Below are 19096 nucleotides of genomic sequence, written 5' to 3'. Positions count from 1 at the left end.
AAAATATGCATATGCTAACTCCCTGCGATACAATTTACCAGATGAGATCTACTATAGAGTACTTCCCCTCTTTATCTTTCTAGTCTATGAATATATAGCAAAATTCTCCTTGTGTACTAGGTCTCTTTGATCCTATTGTTACATAGGACAAGAGCTGTATCCACATGAATGTCCGCCATGCACCTCCCAACAGAAAAGAGCCACGATTCTAAGAATGTACACAATGTACCTGTCAATATAAAGTGCTGTATTCCCACAAATGTATACCAAGCCCTACAGTTAGATAGGAGGTATAATCCCATAAATGTACCTCCCACTGACAGTGCTATTGTCCCCTGAGTGTACATCATACCATTCCCTTTAAACACGTTCTGTAAACACATTTGTCTAACCAGGGGGTGTGGTATGCACAAGTGTTATATTCCGATAAATATCTATAATACTCTTTCCATTAAACAAGTGCTGTATATGCAGGACACGTTACCGGACACTGTCCTAAATTGCATACCGGTTTAACATATATAGATCCCTGTATCTTTCACAACTTGACACACATCAATCTCAGACCCACATCCAATGCAAACTTTAACAAAGTCCCCATACACCCACTCTGAGGTTCACATCCTTTGAGATGTGTGGACCACTCCTAGCAAACACCATCCTAACCAACGAAGAAACCTCTCTTTCCTTTTGAAGTTCAAAAGCACCAAAACATACACCTTCTTATACTGCACAGTATGATCTTGGTTTGTTGTACAAGACAGGTCTGAAATGTGAATTTCAGTGGTTACACCTAATTACAGTGGGCAGTCAATAATTGTAGGCATCTTTTTCACTTGTATAATGTTAAGGTTAGATCATGTTTTTCTCAGATAGGCAAAATCAGATTTTCTCTAAGAGTAGAAGGTTATGCTTCTGTGGATGCACAAACACACACAAATGTATGTTGTCAAGTCTCAGGAAATGAAGAATTCTGGAATCATATACTTAGCTAAAAACATAAAGGAAAAGGCTTTAGACACTAATTTCAGTTCTGGTAATTTACTCAAAAATCAAAATATTCATTAATGAAAGAAAAAGGTTAGTTAATCCTTCAAAGGAAATAGTTTAGTCAGTTTGTACCACAACCAACTAAACTTCTAATTTATTTAACACCTATCTCCATGTGATTTGTATTGGACAGTAAAAGGCACGTTTGATTTGCACAGAGGAAATAAACACAAATTTAAACCTTCACACATTAAGGTACTGCTTCTGTACGTTTCATAACAGCAGACATTACTTTGCATGTAGCAGACGTCTCTTCCTCCACCAGGAAAACTATATCAATGTTACATTTTGAAGCAGAGAGAACTACACTGAAACTGCAGCTGAATGTAAACGATTTCTGAAACAGAATGAAAAAATGAACTTGCACACAAATAAAGAAGCAGTCTTTTAAATGCTGAAGCCTGATGTGGCCTAGTCATACCAATTAAAACCAACCTAAATTAGGCACAATATTTTTGCAAGAAACTGTGCTCCCACAGCCCCCCTTTAATATTGGCAATTATCAGGCATTTACAACATAGGGGCCGATTACGATTCCATTCAGAAAGCATTCCGACTGAATCGGTTCCGTAATGTTTTCCGGACGACTTGGATCGGGGGAGTTCGACCGAGCGATTTGGATGCATCTGGAGGCTTTGGGATAAGAGTCGGTCAGACTCCCATTGACTTCAATGCGAGCCTGTGTTCTGAACGAGAACACAGGCTCCCATTGAAGAAAGTGGTGGCTGGGGAAAATCGTGCATCCTGTGGCAGGCACCCCTTTGTGCATGCCACACTGTGCATGGTAGGAAAGGAGGGCCCCTTGGGGACCCCCACAATTCTGATTCGGAGGGCCCCAGGTGAAGGGGGGCCTGCTGCGGGCCCACAAAGACCAATTCCAACAGCCATTTTGTTCCAGGCAAACCAAATCGAAACGGCTGTCCGAAACCGTCATCGTAATCGCTCGCTCGGAAACCTTGTCCATAGAGCTGTACGAATCGTCTCCAAATGGCTCGAGCTGTAAGAATGCCTTTCAAACTGGATCGACAGCCCAAAAGGTTTTCTAGGCATCATAATTGGTCGTTTGGAACTGGGTACAATTTGGTCCTAAATAAGGGTTCTGAATCGGATTCGGCAAGCCCGAATCTGATTTGGAACCCTTCCCTGCAGGATCGTAATCAGCCCCTTAGTTATCATCATGGATTGTGACTCCTCCTTTCTTCTCCAATGCTTTCAAACAACTGTCATGGATCTCCGCCTTTGCTCTCATCAAGAACAAACTCTTCCTTAGTCTGCCATTTCTTTGTCTTTTTCTTGTTCCTGCAACCCCTAACTCAAATTAATTCACAAAACTTAAATGTTAGACATAAACTCATCGCAACTATTTTTATTATTCATTTATATTTATTTATTTATTTATTCAAAGTTTTATATAGCGCGAACAAGATCTTAACAGATATCAGAGCGCTTCACAGGGGGGGGGGAGTGGACAACAGGAGGGTGAGTAGACATAATAATTGGGTACAGTATAGTGAACGGTAGCATAATAGGATAACAGTCATGTGCTAATAAGATACAGGTAAACACTCAGATAAACAGTAAAATAAGGCGGTGCAGAGTCTTTGATCTAACTAAAATAGAGATCGTGAAATAGCAGAGAACACTCAAATTGACAAAAATATAAGACGGTGCTGAGTCTGAGCTAGCTACAATACAGGTCTAGAGATAACAATAAACATTCAAATAGACATTAGGATAGGGCGAAACAGCACATTCACTAATAAATCCTTACCTATCCCATTCATCCATAAACCAGTTTCTTCCCAAACTCCAGGCTCCCTTAAAGATTGCACCTCATTCTCAATATTGGTTAGATTGTTAATATACTTGTCAATACCCTCACTATTATCTGGGATATAAGTACAATACCGCATTCCACAACATGACAGACAAAGGTATGTCTAAAGCTAATCTATTCTAAATAACCATTGATCTAATTGAAAACATCTCTTCATTAATCATAGCTAAAGCTCCTGCTCTGTTACCTGACCAACACTCTACTGAATTTGATCATTCTCTAATCTTTACATCATTTAAAGCACAGCCTGTAGGAGGGATTAAAATACAAAGCACTTCTAATACTTGTTGACCTAAAGTTTTCTCTTCACTCTTTTATGATAAACATCACTCAAACTATTAACGTGATACTTCTAAGGGAACACTAAGGCTAGATAACAAAAAATTGTCCAACCTTGCGGAAGAGTAAAATAAGCAGTTTACAAATATGATATATACCTATAAACATAATATTAACACTATCGACCATATAAAATCTATCTACGATAAAGTTATAAGTAAACTCACTATTCCCTACTGCAGTTGGTTGGACATAGTCACTACTCTTCATTCACATAATACACACACTCTATCCTTTGTTCTTAACATATTCTAAGACTAGGATGTATTGTGGGTCTTTTGTCACAGTCTCTTCTTTCAAATCAAATCTCAATTCATCTGTACCTCTTAACAACCACTCTCTCTTCGTCTTTTCCAATTAGATTCTCTAATTAAATCACACTCAACTTAAGTGAATTTACATACATTATTTATGTTAGCACTTCCAGTGTTAGTATTAGGAAACATTAAAGACTTCTAAAAATTACAGTTGTTTTGAAAGTTTTAATATTGGGTAAATCGTTCTTTGCTCAGAGAATCGTTATCCAGGCCGTGATGCTATTGAGGTTGGATTATGGTAATATCCTATAACTCTGGCCTGAAAAGTCCGTGATCAGACGTCTTCACCTGGTCCAAAACTCTGCCGCTAGGCTCCTATTCCGGCTTGTCAAACATTCTTCTGCATCTGATCTCCTTCATGACCTCCAATGGCTCATAGTGGATAAACGCATTAACTTTAAGGCACTATGCTTTTGTATGAAATCAATTCAAGCATGAGACCTAGGCTCCTGCAAAAACTAGCAGTGCTCTGCCACCCCCCATGCAGTCTACGCTCCATCAACGGATCCCTTTTCACAGTGCCCAGAGTTAGATGCGCCCGGATGGGTGGCAGCTCTTTCTCTTTTCTGGGCCCTAAACTGTGGAATGCTCTCCCTGAGGTCTCTCAGATGCTGCACTTCCTGATCTACTTTCCGCCGCAAGGAGCTAAAACCTGCCTTTTTTTAGATCTCAATTCTAGGGTGTTTAACCTGTCCCCAAGCACTGGGAAACCCTATGGGCAGCTATGCGCTACAAAAGAACTCCATAAAATAGTCTATAGGAATATCATTATCTACATTAGCTTCTAAGTAATCCTGATATCTAATCAAAGCATAATATATAGAGCAGGAGTGGCCATATGACAACGCTAACTGAACATAAGCTACTTCTTCTGAAGCAGGAGTAGGTAAATGAGTGGAAAGGTAACAAAAGGATATTAATGTTTTTACTATAATTCTTCAGCAGATCTTTGTAAGCATTTTCTTCAAATTCTTCATCATAACTAATTCGATATCTTAATCTACCATTGCTAGTAATCTATACAAAAATGGAGCCATTAATTGAACCATTAGTAGTGTTTGAAAAATATCCACCTGGAGGAAATGTATGGACTAAGACACCAATAAAGGAAACCGGAATAAGAACTATAGTAATTAATTTGAAAACCATGGGATTCTCAAAGGCATTTTTTCGTTTCATCATCAGTCCTTTAAGTTCACTCTTCAAAGAAAAAATTTGCAAAGCACAAAATAATTTAAGTGGACAAATGCAATTGTAATAATTCTAAGCAAGTCACAGTCTTTCTTAATTCAGGGCAGAAATCTTCTTAACTCAATTAATTTTGTATTTTATTCATTCTTTGCCATGTATTTCCTATATCTACAGAATATATAGCAAGTTGCACTTTTTTGAGAGAGTGAGAGATCAAATGTATTTATTTAAAACACAACTAAAAACATGTTCAACTTTGTTGTCTGATTGTTGCACTTGGTGAGACAGAGAGAGCATACTGTATCAGCTAGATGCTTGCAGTTATCCAAGATCAGTTACTTCTCAAAGCTGCTGACAGCAGTCCTGGAATTCTCATAGGGCCTGAGTACGAGTGTGGCAGTCGTAATAGCGCCGCACTCGTGGTGGTCCGTCCGCTGTATTACGACTACATGCACTCGTAGTGACTGAGGACCACTGGCTGCACAAGGGAACAGCCGCTCCCTGGTGGTGGTGCAGCAGAGGCTCAATGTAATATGCTGAGCGGCACTGGTGCAGTCCCGCTCAGCATACAATATGAGTTCCTCAACAGCCAGCCATTTCACGGCAGAAGCCCTGCCATGAATACGCTTGTGATGGAGGAACAAAGGGGGCCATTAAGGGCCCTCATGCCTCCCTGCCATGGGTATCCATTCATAGGGGCACCACAAGTGCCCCTCCTCCTCTCTGTATTCCCCCAGAGTTCCAGCACAGCATCCATGGCGTAGTGTTCCCATTGCGGTACCCTTTTCCAGGGCACTGCCATGGGAACAGCAAAAGAACCGACCGCCTGTACGAGAAAACCTCACAATCAGGCAGGCTGTCCAACTTTGCCTGTACTGTGTCGGCAGAGAGCCGGTGCATCACTGCCAAAGTCGTAAAAAGGCCCATAGGTCTTCCCATGATCATTTAATGGTGAAGAGACTCACCCCTGTTGATTTGTGAGGAGCATACTGTGTCCTAAGTAACACCAATGGAAGTTTCACCTGCCCATATCAGGGAAGAGGATGCAAACACGTTATTTTAGTTTGTACTGTTGTGCCTATCCATCAAGATTGATGCTTTTTGATGATAGAAAATCTGATCTATTGTCAATAGGAACACAGAATTCTTTTGATTTCTTTCTTGATAGGTGTTCCTTTATCCAATTCGACCATATTTGGCATTCTAAACCTAGAGGTCAATTCCCTTAATAGCAATTTTACACCTGTTAGTTCATCACACCTCTTTGTTGAATATGCCTCAATTCACTTTGAAAACAAGTAAATCGTGTATAATATGTATCTTGGCTTGTTACATGGTCGCATTCCTACAAAATCAGCCTACAATCGTGTGAAGGAACCTGCTGTTTTTCCTGCATGACTCAATTTCCTTTGCTGACACACTGTACATCTCTGACAGATATCTTCTGCATCTGTTCTGAAATGTGAAATGAGGATTCATCTAATGAGTTTTAAAATATCTCACCATCCCATCTCCCTGAGTAGGTCTTTGAAAAAGTCTCCCCAATTGTGGGAGCAGTCAATTTGGCAAGACAATCTTTCCATCATAACGTTTCCAAAACTCATCTTGATATTACTTGCATTCCGCATTTTCCCATTTTTTTTTTCTTTTCCTCATCTGACATTTATTTCTGTACATCTCTTAACACATCAAATGTTTTTACTTAAAACACAACTAAAGACATGTGTAACTTTGTTATCTTATTGTTCGCCTGTCTCCATGGACAATAGGGTGCCAGTTGTTGCATAATGTTTTACTACTCTGTCAGCAAAAGTATTGCCCAAAGTTACCATGTCACCACCACACCCATGTGCTACACATGTCACCACTGCAGTTCTGGATGGCAATTGATGTCAAGCATAAAACAAAGCAAAATGTTGGAATCAGAGCACCAGTTGAGGTCATGAAACTTCATTTTGACCACAATTGACCAAAATGGTGAACCACACCAAAACAATACTTACTATCAGTGTAGATTATAACACTCAATGCATTGGCTATGCAGCAAATTCTTGTAATGGCAGTCAGTTTAGCATCAACAATGTATGTCAATGTGTAACCTGCATATGCTGTTTTAATTTGCCTTAGCCTTACAAACATGAGCCATCAATAAATAAAACAAATTAAAACAAATTGAGGGGAAAATATTGAACATGAGTGCTTGCTTTTGGTGCACAATTCTGTGACATTCACACAATCATGTTCAACCACATCCTCTACATCATCCTCATTTTTGGAAGTGGTAAAAGAGCTGCAAGACTCAGTATGGTACATCGCTTTATTGATATATTCTGTGCTGCCAGTATTGCCAATTCATATTCAGTCAATCTTAAATTGGTCATATGTTGAGTTGTTTAAGGGTTAAAAGTGTCTGTATTGAATGAGGTGCTAACATGTTTAATGTGTGACTCATGACTATTCAATCACTTGCGGTAACTGCAATCAAAGTGGCAGCAGCCAAACTCAGGCAGCCATGCAAAGACAGAGCAATTGGACCTAAAGCTCTAGAAAAATATGCTATAGGTATTTTATTAGTACTGCATAGTTGTGTCAAAACTGTAAGTGGGCACCCTTCTATTTCATGATGAAAGGAAATTAAAAGTATTTTTTATGATTAGGCATTCCTAACAGGCCCGGACTGGCCGTTGTGGGCACCGGGCAATCCCCCGGTGCGCCGCAAGGGTGGGGGCTGGTTTAGGGCCCTGGGGGCCGTTTTTGTAACAGGTCCGTTTTTGCAGCATCGCTGCAAAATCGGCCCTGTAACAAAATCGGCCGGAAACCGGCCCGGCAAAGAGCTTGGTCGCACCCCCAGGGGGCCGGCCGAACACTTTGCCAGGGCCGGTTTTGGTTCTCAGTCCGGCCCTGATTTCTAATGAGGGTGCTGAAAACACATTGTGTTTTAACTCAAGGATAGCCTTTATGCATTCATCATTCAATGGTACCAGATGTCACTATGTGTCATTCTATGTAATGGTTTTGCACTTAAATAACATTTGGGAATCCACTGATGACAATTGCCAACATTACTAGAAACATTCTCACGTCTTTCTGTGTTGTTGGTGGATTCATTATAAAAGGCAGAAATGTGCTCTTTGGCCACTTTCCTCACTCGTTTCTGAATTTGATGTCTCAATTAAATAACTTCTGTCTGACAGTACTGCCAGTATTGAACCTGAGTGAAAGCTAATGTCCATTGTTCTTGCTGCAAAGTCTAATCATCAGTCTATTGCCCCAAAATCGTCTTGCAAGGCAGCTTTAAAGATTACAAATCTTTTTTAAGCAGTGGAAGAAGATAGAAGGACTCTCTCTATACCCTTGTGAGATTTATTTCTCAAACCAGCTCTTTTAATCAGAATGAAAACAACTTTCGGCTATGCTCATGTAGAGGAATGGAGAAGATTTGAACACAGATTAATCACCATGAGACACCCTATATCTGCTAGAATCTGAAACAAAATTACTGCAGGATTTAGTACCATGTGATAACCTTGAAACTACCAACGCATGAATTTTTCTCCAATCTTGAACAATCCCCTATTTCCCATTAGGTTTTTGCAAGGCTATTATCAGTGTGTCTTATGCAGACTCCCTAAACCCTCTTTTAAAATGCATTGCAAGACTATATTTTCTATCACAGGTATAACCCTTCCTCAGCTTTTTAGGTTTCGACTTGGCGAGGGGCGAAGCCCCTCCCAGATCGAAATCTTTTGTTTTCAGTAGTGAGGTTCGGACCGCCTCTGTTTCCAATTGGCTAGCTCCATAAATGGAGACTAGCCATTGGGAGGCAGAGGCTGCCAATCGCGCTTTCTCCTGAAAACGCGATTCGGGGGCGTTTCTGGTGCTTTTTTTAAGCCCCGCCCCTTTGTCCCGGGCCGCGCTGCGATTGGCTGCCGGCCCGGGACACCCCCGTGACGTCATTCCCAGGCCGCGCTGTGATTGGCTGCCGGCCGGGACACCCCCGTGACGTCAGCCAATCACAGCGCGGCCCGGGAACTGACTTGTTCCTGGTTGTTTCCTACATACGAATCGCCTTTGAAGAGTTTCATAACAAAACAGGATTTATTAGGACCCTTGGAAGCTGCCACTCAATGAGCTACTGACGGGGTATAGACATTCGTTGAAAAATCATGTTTGCATGGGAAAGGCTGCTTGTCCGTGTACGCCATGCCTTCGTTTAGAAAAGAGAAAAAACGTGAAAACAATTAGAGGGGAATGTTATAGTGGTAGAAGAATTAGAACGAAAGTACTTCGCTTTTACTTATTCTACGCATTTTCGGGTGCGGTGGGGGATTTTTGGTGGGCGTGTGCTTGCTTCTCACTTCTTTTCAATGGCGGTGGGGCTTGTTTTTCAATGTAATTCCCTTCCGTCTCACTAGTAAAGTTCCGTTTGCACTGGGGGTATGCACAGTCCATACTGAGAGGACCCAAAGTGGTCGAATTGCTGTTGAGTCAAGGTCTCCCTGTCGCTTCACGCACTGAGTGCCAGAGGAGGCCGGACACACGCTTGCAAAATTAGGAACAGACTACACATGGCAGGCAACGTGTTGCAATACACACCTCAGATTTGTTTGTGTGTCATTTAAATTGTCCACAGGTGCCTTCTTTGTCTAGTGCACGCACGATCACCGTAAATGTCTACAACGCGATTGTGAAAAAGGTCAACGTTGTGAAATGTTTATATTTTGTTGATCGGCAGTTGAGCTGCACGTCTATGAACGACTATTTGATCTGTCAGTGGCGAGGAAACCCGGCGATTAGAGAAACCCGCGGTTCACCTTTGGTCGCAGGGCAAGATTGAAACCGCCGTGTGACCTTAGTTGTAAGAAAACAGCGGCACTCGACCCACTAGGCGATGATAAGCCGCTTACCGGGTACACAAACGCAGAGGGTATTCAATGCAGGTGTACCGATCACAATGTGGTCTTTGTCTGCTACAACCGACATTATCTTTCCGTTGCACAGAGCATCTGAAAGTAGATTTCAATGCCAACGCCTGGGTAGTAGGGTGTGGCTATTTGTAATTGCATCTATATAACGCGAATATGACACTCCCCTCTTCCTACACACCGCACGTGCCTCCTGCTTGAGGAGGATGTAAACATCCCCGTGTTGGAAGCGACATCCAGCTCTGCGTTGGCGTCAACAATTTGATCAGTGCCCCATAATTCCTGAACTAATAGTGTACGAGGCGCTGGCTCAACATGCTTCTATGGTTTACTATTGTGACTGACTGGAAACAAAACCGCCTGCGTTACAGAGAGGGGTATGACTCAAAACACTGCGCTCTCACTATTGTCAACCTTCGGCAAATGTTGTCTGCATACCAGTGTATACTGTCTGATTGTGTGGTCATGTTGATGGTGCATACATGATTATGGACAGTGTGTGGCGTCATACACCTGTACCCTGATTACCTGTATGTGTTTAATTACCTATGGGGGCACATATGTCGTGAGTGCCTAGACGTGTGCACCACTATTATGTGTGCCTGCTTATGTTTTAGCTGCATCAAGTCCTCCTCCCTTCTTGTTCTTGTGTATGTATATGTCGTGGACGCATATAGGTTTAGGCTGATTGTGTGTACACGCGTTGATCTTGTATGATGTTTTGCTTGTGTCAGTGGTGCCTACTTAGTGGCTGCAGGCACGTGTACTCCACTGGCTTTTGCGTTGTGGTATTTATGTATGTTTGTTGTGGGCTGGATGCATGCACGTGTGGCTGTTTGTTTCTGTGTGCTCGTGCATAGCCTGTACCAGCGCTTTAAGTGGGCCGGGTCCTGTCTGTGCTCAGCACCTACTGTTCTGAAAAGCAGGTGCTGAGCCGGCTCCCTATCAGGCTCTACATTTTTGCCCTCACCCTCTGGATGAATTAATTTTTTTACTCTGCAGAAGTACCAAAAGCGTTGATGCAACTTCAAAGATACTCGTTATAGTTCTTTAACACTCATCAATTCAGAATTGAAGCATTTTTTGATATTCTATACAACGAATCCATAGTTGTTGCTTATTTATCTTATGCAGCTAACAACCACTGGCAAAGCCAATACTCCTGGCTTGTTGTAGGTGTAATGTTACTTGTTGTATTATAGATCTGGATGCAATGACAGAAGCAGCACATTACTAGTCAGGTGGCATACTATGCTAAGCACAGATTTTTACCTTAGCTGTTTTAAGCCACGCCCTAATTACACCAGCCACACTCATTTGAGAGCCACCCCGCCCCCAGTTTTTACCTCCCACTTAAAGCTCTGGCCTGTACGCATTATGCATTTTTGTTAGTTATGTGTAGATCTGTATGAGTGAATGCGCGAGTGAAAGGTATCCTATCTGCACATGTGTATGAATAGTGTGTACACAAGCACGTGCGTGTTGAATGAGCAGTGGTAGGCGCGGGTGTGTGTGCGTGAGAGGGAAACAGATAATGCAAATATTTGCACTAGTCTAAACTCGATAGCACAATAGATGAATCTTTAGAGTTCAATACAGAATTCCTCATTATATGTCGCATGCGTGAATTGATTGATACTTCACACTGCTTGACAGGGTGGCTGGATGAGTGACTGTTCTCCGTGTGCGCAACGTGTCTGTGAAAGAGACTTTGTGCCACCCTTCCTGCCACTGTGTGTGTAAAGCAGTGTGCCTGGGAAACGTAAGATGGGTGCTATGTTGTGATATTCATTCATATCCGTCCGCAATGGAGCAATGGCGGGGGGGAGGGGCGGGGGGCATCTCCCACTGGTGCGTTTTGACGAAGATGGTGCTCTGCCACCTCTCTTTATAAGGTTTGGGTTGTCCTCCGAGGAGGTCTGTCTACTTTAGAGCAGTTTTCGTAGCTTCGATGTCGGTTCCATGAGTCAAACTCTCCTCTTGAAATGAAAAACGTGTACCCAGGAGATCTGTGGTAAGTGCACCGACTAGCGTAATGGCATCTGAATGGAAGACAAAAGCTGACGTTTACCGTGCGGGGTTATATACAGGGTCTGTGTTTTATGGCTTTTATACTAACAGATTCGGACTGTGCACGCTCTGGCTATTTATGACACGCCGGCATCAGCTAACGATTAATCAGCAGATACAAGTCCTCAAGAGGTGTTATGAAAAGTCCGCCAGGGTTTAGTTCAGGAGCATTACTGCCGTAACTCGTACTATCACAAAAGATTGGAGAGTGCTGACGATTAGCGTGCGTCACGACCCCTCCTCGAAGGCGGCCCCGATCCCTTCTTGATTTGTTTCCTTCAACCAGGAGGACGCATTTGTTATAATCAGTGCAGTCACTCCTGTAATCTTTGATCTCCCCCAGCGCGGAGAGCTGTCAGGGCCGTGGCCAGGCAGAGCCCAGGCTGTTCCCGTGCTCCTGACAGCAGGGCCAAGTCAATTCGCATTTCAGAGGCAATCTGTTCCACCTGGCTGGAGAGAGTCAACTGTGTGCAGGGGAATTTGACACTAAACCCCGACCAGAGGCGGCGCCGTCAATAGAAGTAGGAACTTGGCAGCAACAGAAACGTGGCTCTGCAATGTGAAAAACAAGCATTTACAATGCAACGGTTTCGCCTTAGGAAAAGTTTGAGCTATTGGCATTGTAAATGACAAAATTTGTATTTATGTGTTGGTTTTGAAAACAGATAAATAAATGGCATTGTCCTTTGCATTGCCAATAGCTCTAACTTTTCCAAAGGCGAAACCGTTGCATTGTAAATGCTTGTTTAGAAGGTCTATTACTGGGGACTGCATGAAAACGATGTGTCTGACTTCACCGTATTTTCCCCTTGCTTTGCAGTTTTAATGAAAAGTTTTAATCACCTTTTCCAATACAATCCCAAATCTTTCTTTTCTCTGTCTGTTTTAAATCTGGAGATATGTTCTCCTTTTTACTACTAGAAATATACCACTTTTCACTTCTTGTGATTTCACTTGAAATTCTACTTCACAATCATTTGTCTGAACATAGGTACTATCCGGCGTACAATAAATCAAACAAATCATTTTACACAATAGGTTACGACCCAACAAATTTACTGGGCTGGTATCATAAATCACTAATCAATTTTTGTTTATTGCTGAACCTATTTTAACTGAAATATTTGCAGACAACTTATTGACCACTTGTTTATTTGAAATGCTTACTACTTGGACTTCTTTCCCCATGAGGAATAGGTTAGGAACTTCCACTGGTCTAACTGTGGAACTACCTGTATCCACCAAAAATGATACGAGTGATCATTCACTTCTTGTATAAATGGGCCATTCGGGTCTACATGTAGAACTGCACCAATTGTACAGTCGTCCTACGCTCTTAGGCACCATTATTGGGCATGGATCGCTCCTTGCAGAACACCAGGAGTAGACACAAGCTGTGCAAATGAATCACTAATGATGTTCTCACTTGTGGTTTGTTGGACTTGGGCCTTAGGGCAGGTTCACCCCTAATCTTTTTGCCTTTATTTGTGACCCAGTGTTAGTGATTTTTGGGTCTTGGCGCACTTTTTCCCTGTGTCCCAGAGTAAAGTGCGTGCGTGTAGTATGGCTGGCCTGCCCTCCCATAGGAATGCATGGGGAATGTGTGTGTCCATGTTAGTTCCTGATGCGTGGGGAGTGCAGGCTCGAATTTGGTATGTATGAACTCGTGAGAATGAATGCTGCGCAATGGTATGTGCGGCTTGTATGTGTCTAGAAGGGAAGTGCTACTTCTGGACATTGATGTATGTGTGCAGTGAGGATGCTGGAGGGTGATTGGCTGGAGCTGGCTGGCATGCCAGGCTCCAGGAAGTCTGGATGGGTCTGCCCGGTGGTGAGTGTGAGATCAGCATGAGTGATGTGTGGGAGGAGTGCACCTGGGTCCTGGATGGGCTGGGTTTTTCCCCACACAATGCTGGCTCCGCCCCCCTGTGGTTTGTCTAATGACCCTAGCCTCCCCAGTGAATGAAAGGGGTGGTTGGGCCATCAAGGGTACTCCCAAGCCAGCTGCAACTGGTTTCCCCCCACCCTGCACCCTGAAACAAAGGATTTCACAGTATAAGAAGGGGCTGTGTCCCCTTACAATTTGTTCTACTTTTTGGATCCTTGCCAGAGGGGGCTGTTGCTGCTGCTGGGGCCAAGAGGACCGCCACTTGGCTTGTCTCCCTGCCTGGAGACCCAGTGTGCTGGCTCTGGCCCTGCCTTGCCCCCCTGCCTGCCTAAAAGGACTTTGCTTGTGGCCAGAGCGCCTGGAAGCGCTTTATTTTCCCCCTTAGCGCTGAGCGCGCTTCTCTGTGCCTTGGGAGCGCTTTATCGACATTGCCGGTGCCCACCTGGCATCAGAGCCGATTTGCCGATTTTTTCGCATAGCGAGTGCCTACCTCGCTTTATATTTAATTCGGAGGCCGGTGCCCACCCGGCATTGCCCCGTCCGTGGATATTTAAATTATCACGAGGGAGCCCACTCCTCGGATACTGAGAGCCCGCCTGCCTGCCTGATACGAGCCGCCGGGAGAGGCCGACCGGAAGTCCCGCCCCCGCACCGGAGCCGAGAAGCGTCCTTGCGAGGCTCCCGAGTGAAGGGGAGCCCTGCCCGCGGCCCCTGCAGAGCCGCCGCCCAGGAGAGACTCGGCTGGGACCCAGCGCGAAGCCGGTGAGTGTGGCAGTGCTGGAGGGAGGGGCGTCGGGACACATTGTCGGTGTCCGCCCCCCCCCCCCTTTCTGGTAGCGCGAGATAGCGCTAAAGTGCGGAGTGAAGCCACGAGGGCTTCAAGAGAGCATTTCGTTGTGTAGAGCCGGTTGAGGCTCTTGGGGCTGTTGCCCCTGCTCTGAGTCCCCCGCGAGGAACTCCAACCAAGCCCCCACCAGTGTTGAGGAGCCCCGAGGCTCCTGGGGGCATTTCGTGTGCAGAGCCCAGCGAGGCTCTGGAGAGGGCAATTTGTTTATTTAAAGCCCGGAGGGGCTTAGGGGGCAGTTCAAGTTACGCTACAGAGCCCAGAGAAGGCTCACAGCGCCCACATTTGTTCTAGAGCCCCAGAGAGGCTCTTGGGCACCATTCATTGTTCTTGAGCCCACGAGGCTCCAACGTTGCCCAGCCCTATTTACAACTGTCCAGCACTTAGTGGACAGTTGCTACGTTTATGCTTTGTGTTCTTGGCTGCCTGCGCAGCCTCCCCTGACATTGAGACTCAGGGCATTCCAGCCCCTTTCGAGGCCAGTTGGCCTGGGGGACAGTTCTAGTGTGGTGCTACGTGCACACTGCGCAATTTATGATTTACTGCTTATGTGATTCCTGCGCAAATGTTCTACCTGCACCTCTGAATGTGTTTTAATGTTTCATGTGCAATTGTTTGTTATTACCTTTGCTAAAAGTGACCTGCTTAGGTGATTCTTTATGTTTTTATTCCCCTTTGCTAAAAGTGACCTGCTTAGAGGAATGTTTGTTTTTACCTTTGCAAAAAGTGACCTGCTTAGGTAATTGTTTGTTTTATCCCCTTTGCTAAAAGTGACCTGCTTAGAGGATTGTTTGATATTACCTTTGCTAAAAGTGACCTGCTTAGGTAATTGTTTATGGTTTATTCCCCTTCGCTAAAAGTGACCTGCTTAGAGGAATATTGATGGTTTATTGCCTTTGCTAAATGTGACCTGCTTAGGTGATTATTTTAGGTTTCCTTCCCTTTGCTAAATGTGACTTGCTTAGGTGATAGGTTTTCCTTCCATAGGTCCTGATGATAAGGTCCTAGTTACCTGCGTGATTTCCCTACAGTGTTTAGGGTGGCGTAGGAGGTATTTACCCTTTACCAGGAAATCCTGGTTGTGTGCTACATGTAACTATTTTGTGTGCTACATTCATTATATGTTTATGTGCTAAGTGTTATACCTACAAGTGTTATTTCTGAAAAGTGCATACCCCTGACAGTGGTCCAGGTGGCCCTGTCCTGTACATAATCCCTTGTAAATCTTGCCCGTGCCTGTTGGCACATTGTAAAGTGTGTGTCTTATCTAATGTGTTTTTATTATAATACAAAGGCTATTTTGATATAACCTTGTGTGGAGTTTCCTTTGTGGTGGGCCTAGGGTGTTGTCGCTGGAGTGCGCGCGCAAACGCTTTACACATCGCCTCTGAGATTAGCCTTGCTGCTCGCGCCACGTTACCTAGAGGGTGAGCAGGGGTTATCTTGGTGTGTGACTCCCTTGCCCTGACCTTAGAAATGGCGATCCCTGACTGACTCTGGCGTGAGCCTTGGCCGGCCGGGGGTCCCGTTTCTAACATTGGTGGCTAGCGGTGCGGATTGGACTTGCGTTTGCGCTGTAGCACAGTGGCGACAGGCCACATTACAAAACTCTACAATTTTAGATAACCACATTTTGGGGATTATTGTTTTTTAGGGAAGATCAGTATTGCTTCTCCTGAAAGGTGTCATTTTGTAATTTCTGTCCAGTACATTTGTTCCCCGCCCTGCTTCCAGAGTTTGGTACCTGTGTCTTTATGGTCAGGTTGAGAAATCAGGGGTGGTAGAAACTGCCTTACCGGTCCGAGGGGAGGGTGTGTGTGAATGAGTGGTGTGTTACACTGGACAGAGGAGTGCAAGTTCTCTGAGATAGGAATCTTGCTGAATTGTGTTAATTGTGTACTCCTGTGTAAGCTCAGACCCCCAGGTTCCCTGTGTCAAACTCTTCTTGAGAACGTCCGCCAAAATGGAGCCTGTTTTTGATCTCTGTTGTCTTTTTAGGTACAGTAGGTCAGAGCTGGTCAGATTCTGTGAAGAGGGAGGCATGGAGGTGAGTGAGTTGGATACTCAGTCCCAGCTTAGGGACAGCCTGATCCAATGGCAAAAGGGTCAGAGGGATCTTGAGCACAGTGAGAGAGATAGGGCCCGGGCCGCACGTCATGAGGGTGGTGAGTCTGTGGAGAGCCCTGAAGAATGTGAGTTGTATGATGATGACAGTGGATGGATATCAGCAGATAGTGAGGACCCCATAGATAGGGAGTCCCTTGCTGGGTTCAGTGTCAGTATCAGCGCCCCATCCCTTTCCCTGTCCCCAGAAGAGTGGTTGGATAGGAGGGAAGAGCGGGAGCATCAGCTAGCGATGGAACAGCTCAGGTTGGAGCACGCCAAGCTAGAGGCTGAAAGGGCCTTGTTCAGGGAGAAGGTAGCCCTAGAGGATAGGTTATCCCCTGAGTGCAGTTGTGGTTTTCTGGATTCCCCAGGGAGGGTTGAATCCAGTGGTGGCAGCTATTTAAGTGTTAGTGTAGACAGTCCCACTCCCAGTTCCCCGAGTATGGTACCTGTTTCCCTAGAAGAGGAGTATAGGTTGCAGTTCAGGGACAGTAGGAAACTGTCTCACCAGTCTTGGGGGGAGTTTACAGAGGACTGTCAGTGTGCACTGATTGAGTGGATAGAGGTTCCCACGGGACCTGAGTATTACAAACTGTTTTGTCTTATTCTCAAGGAAAAGGTGCTCAGTCATTGTCGGCCGGAGTTGCGGCAACACCTGTTGGGGTTGACCTTTGATCCTTGGGAGCTTGCAAAGGAAGCAGATCGCTGGGACAGTGTGAGAGGTTCTTTAGAGTCACTAGTGAGTGATTCCAACAATAGTGGGTCAGGTGTCCTCCAGCCCAGCGTGGTGGAGGAGGGTGAGAGTAGCCCAGCTAGGTCCCAGGTTAGTGAGGAGGGTGTAGGGGCTGACTGCCTGTCTCAGTGGAGCAGGAGTGAGTGTGTGACCGAGAGTCCCCAGACGCCCGAAGCCCTGTCACAGAGCCTGGATGGTTTCTTTAGGGAACACCAGGATGGGAACCTAGACTTGCCTGTTAGTTCACTTGAGGGAGATCTCCTAGTGTGTAGAGGACCTGGAGCATCTGTAAGCGGAGCTTCTATGGTTCTAGAGTCTGGCAGTACCGCTCCAGTGAGGAGGGTACAGGAGTCCAGCGAAAGGAGTGATTGGGAAATAGTATGTGAGTCCCCAGAAGTCCTGGAGTGCCAGGCATTGGTTCCACCAAAGGTTCTAGACCGGAGGTTGGAAGGCCAGGTTCAGGATCCGCCTGACCTGAAGGGTGGGACTACTGTAATCAGTGTCCTGACCAGTTCTTGTTCCAGAGGTACCGCCCCGGTTGGGAGGGAGCAGGACTCTGGAAGGGAGTGCAGAGGGTGGGAGAGCCCACCTCTGACCCCGGTGCAACCTGAGGGGTTAAACCCTAGGTTGGGAGAATGGTGTTTAGAGGGTACACCTCGCAGGAGGAGGAGGAACCCTAGAAGAAGAGGTAGGGGGAGGAGAGCCTTCCCTGAGACTCCTGGTCCACCTAAGGTTGTAGACCCTAGGCTGGAGATCCAGTGGCAGTCTAGCCCTGTCTTGCCGACAGGAAGGGTGGAGAGTGGCTATTATGTGCCAGGGGTTACTACCCCCCACTTTGTGAGTAGGCAGGATCCAGGGGTACCTGGGTGGCCTAGGGCCTGGTCCTGGCCGAGGGCAGCTGGAGAGTACCAGTGGGGTACCCCAGTTAGTCCCTACAGTAGTTTTAGAAGGAACCCTAGGGGTTCACCGTGGCGTAAAACAGGAGGGTGTCCCTGCAGTTGTGGGCCCGCGTCCTTGTTTTATCGCCCCAAGCAGGGAAGCCCATCACGGTGGTGATTGGTCTGCCCTGCGTTTTGGCTGGAAGGGGGTTGTGTTGGACTTGGGCCTTAGGGCAGGTTCACCCCTAATCTTTTTGCCTTTATTTGTGACCCAGTGTTCGTGATTTTTGGGTCTTGGCGCACTTTTTCCCTGTGTCCCAGAGTAAAGTGCGTGCGTGTAGTATGGCTGGCCTGCCCTCCCATAGGAATGCATGGGGAATGTGTGTGTCCATGTTAGTTCCTGATGCGTGGGGAGTGCAGGCTCGAGTTTGGTATGTATGAACTCGTGAGAATGAATGCTGCGCAATGGTATGTGCGGCTTGTATGTGTCTAGAAGGGAAGTGCTACTTCTGGACATTGATGTATGTGTGCAGTGAGGATGCTGGAGGGTGATTGGCTGGAGCTGGCTGGCATGCCAGGCTCCAGGAAGTCTGGATGGGTCTGCCCGGTGGTGAGTGTGAGATCAGCATGAGTGATGTGTGGGAGGAGTGCACCTGGGTCCTGGATGGGCTGGGTTTTTCCCCACACAATGCTGGCTCCGCCCCCCTGTGGTTTGTCTAATGACCCTAGCCTCCCCAGTGAATGAAAGGGGTGGTTGGGCCATCAAGGGTACTCCCAAGCCAGCTGCAACTGGTTTCCCCCCACCCTGCACCCTGAAACAAAGGATTTCACAGTATAAGAAGGGGCTGTGTCCCCTTACAATTTGTTCTAGTTTTGGATCCTTGCCAGAGGGGGCTGTTGCTGCTGCTGGGGCCAAGA

General features: G+C 45.6%; 1 protein-coding gene across 4 annotated transcripts in view; it reads left to right on the top strand.

Moving 5' to 3' along the window:
• Positions 1–19096, top strand: part of NGEF (neuronal guanine nucleotide exchange factor) — a 973961-nt gene that overhangs the window by 935512 nt on the left and 19353 nt on the right. The window lies entirely within an intron of this gene.

Source organism: Lissotriton helveticus, chromosome 11, assembly GCF_964261635.1.
Source record: "Lissotriton helveticus chromosome 11, aLisHel1.1, whole genome shotgun sequence".
NCBI classification, from domain to species: Eukaryota; Metazoa; Chordata; class Amphibia; order Caudata; family Salamandridae; genus Lissotriton; species Lissotriton helveticus.
The sequence above is the reverse complement of the archived record's forward strand: the minus strand, read 5'-3'. Positions and strand labels throughout refer to the sequence as shown.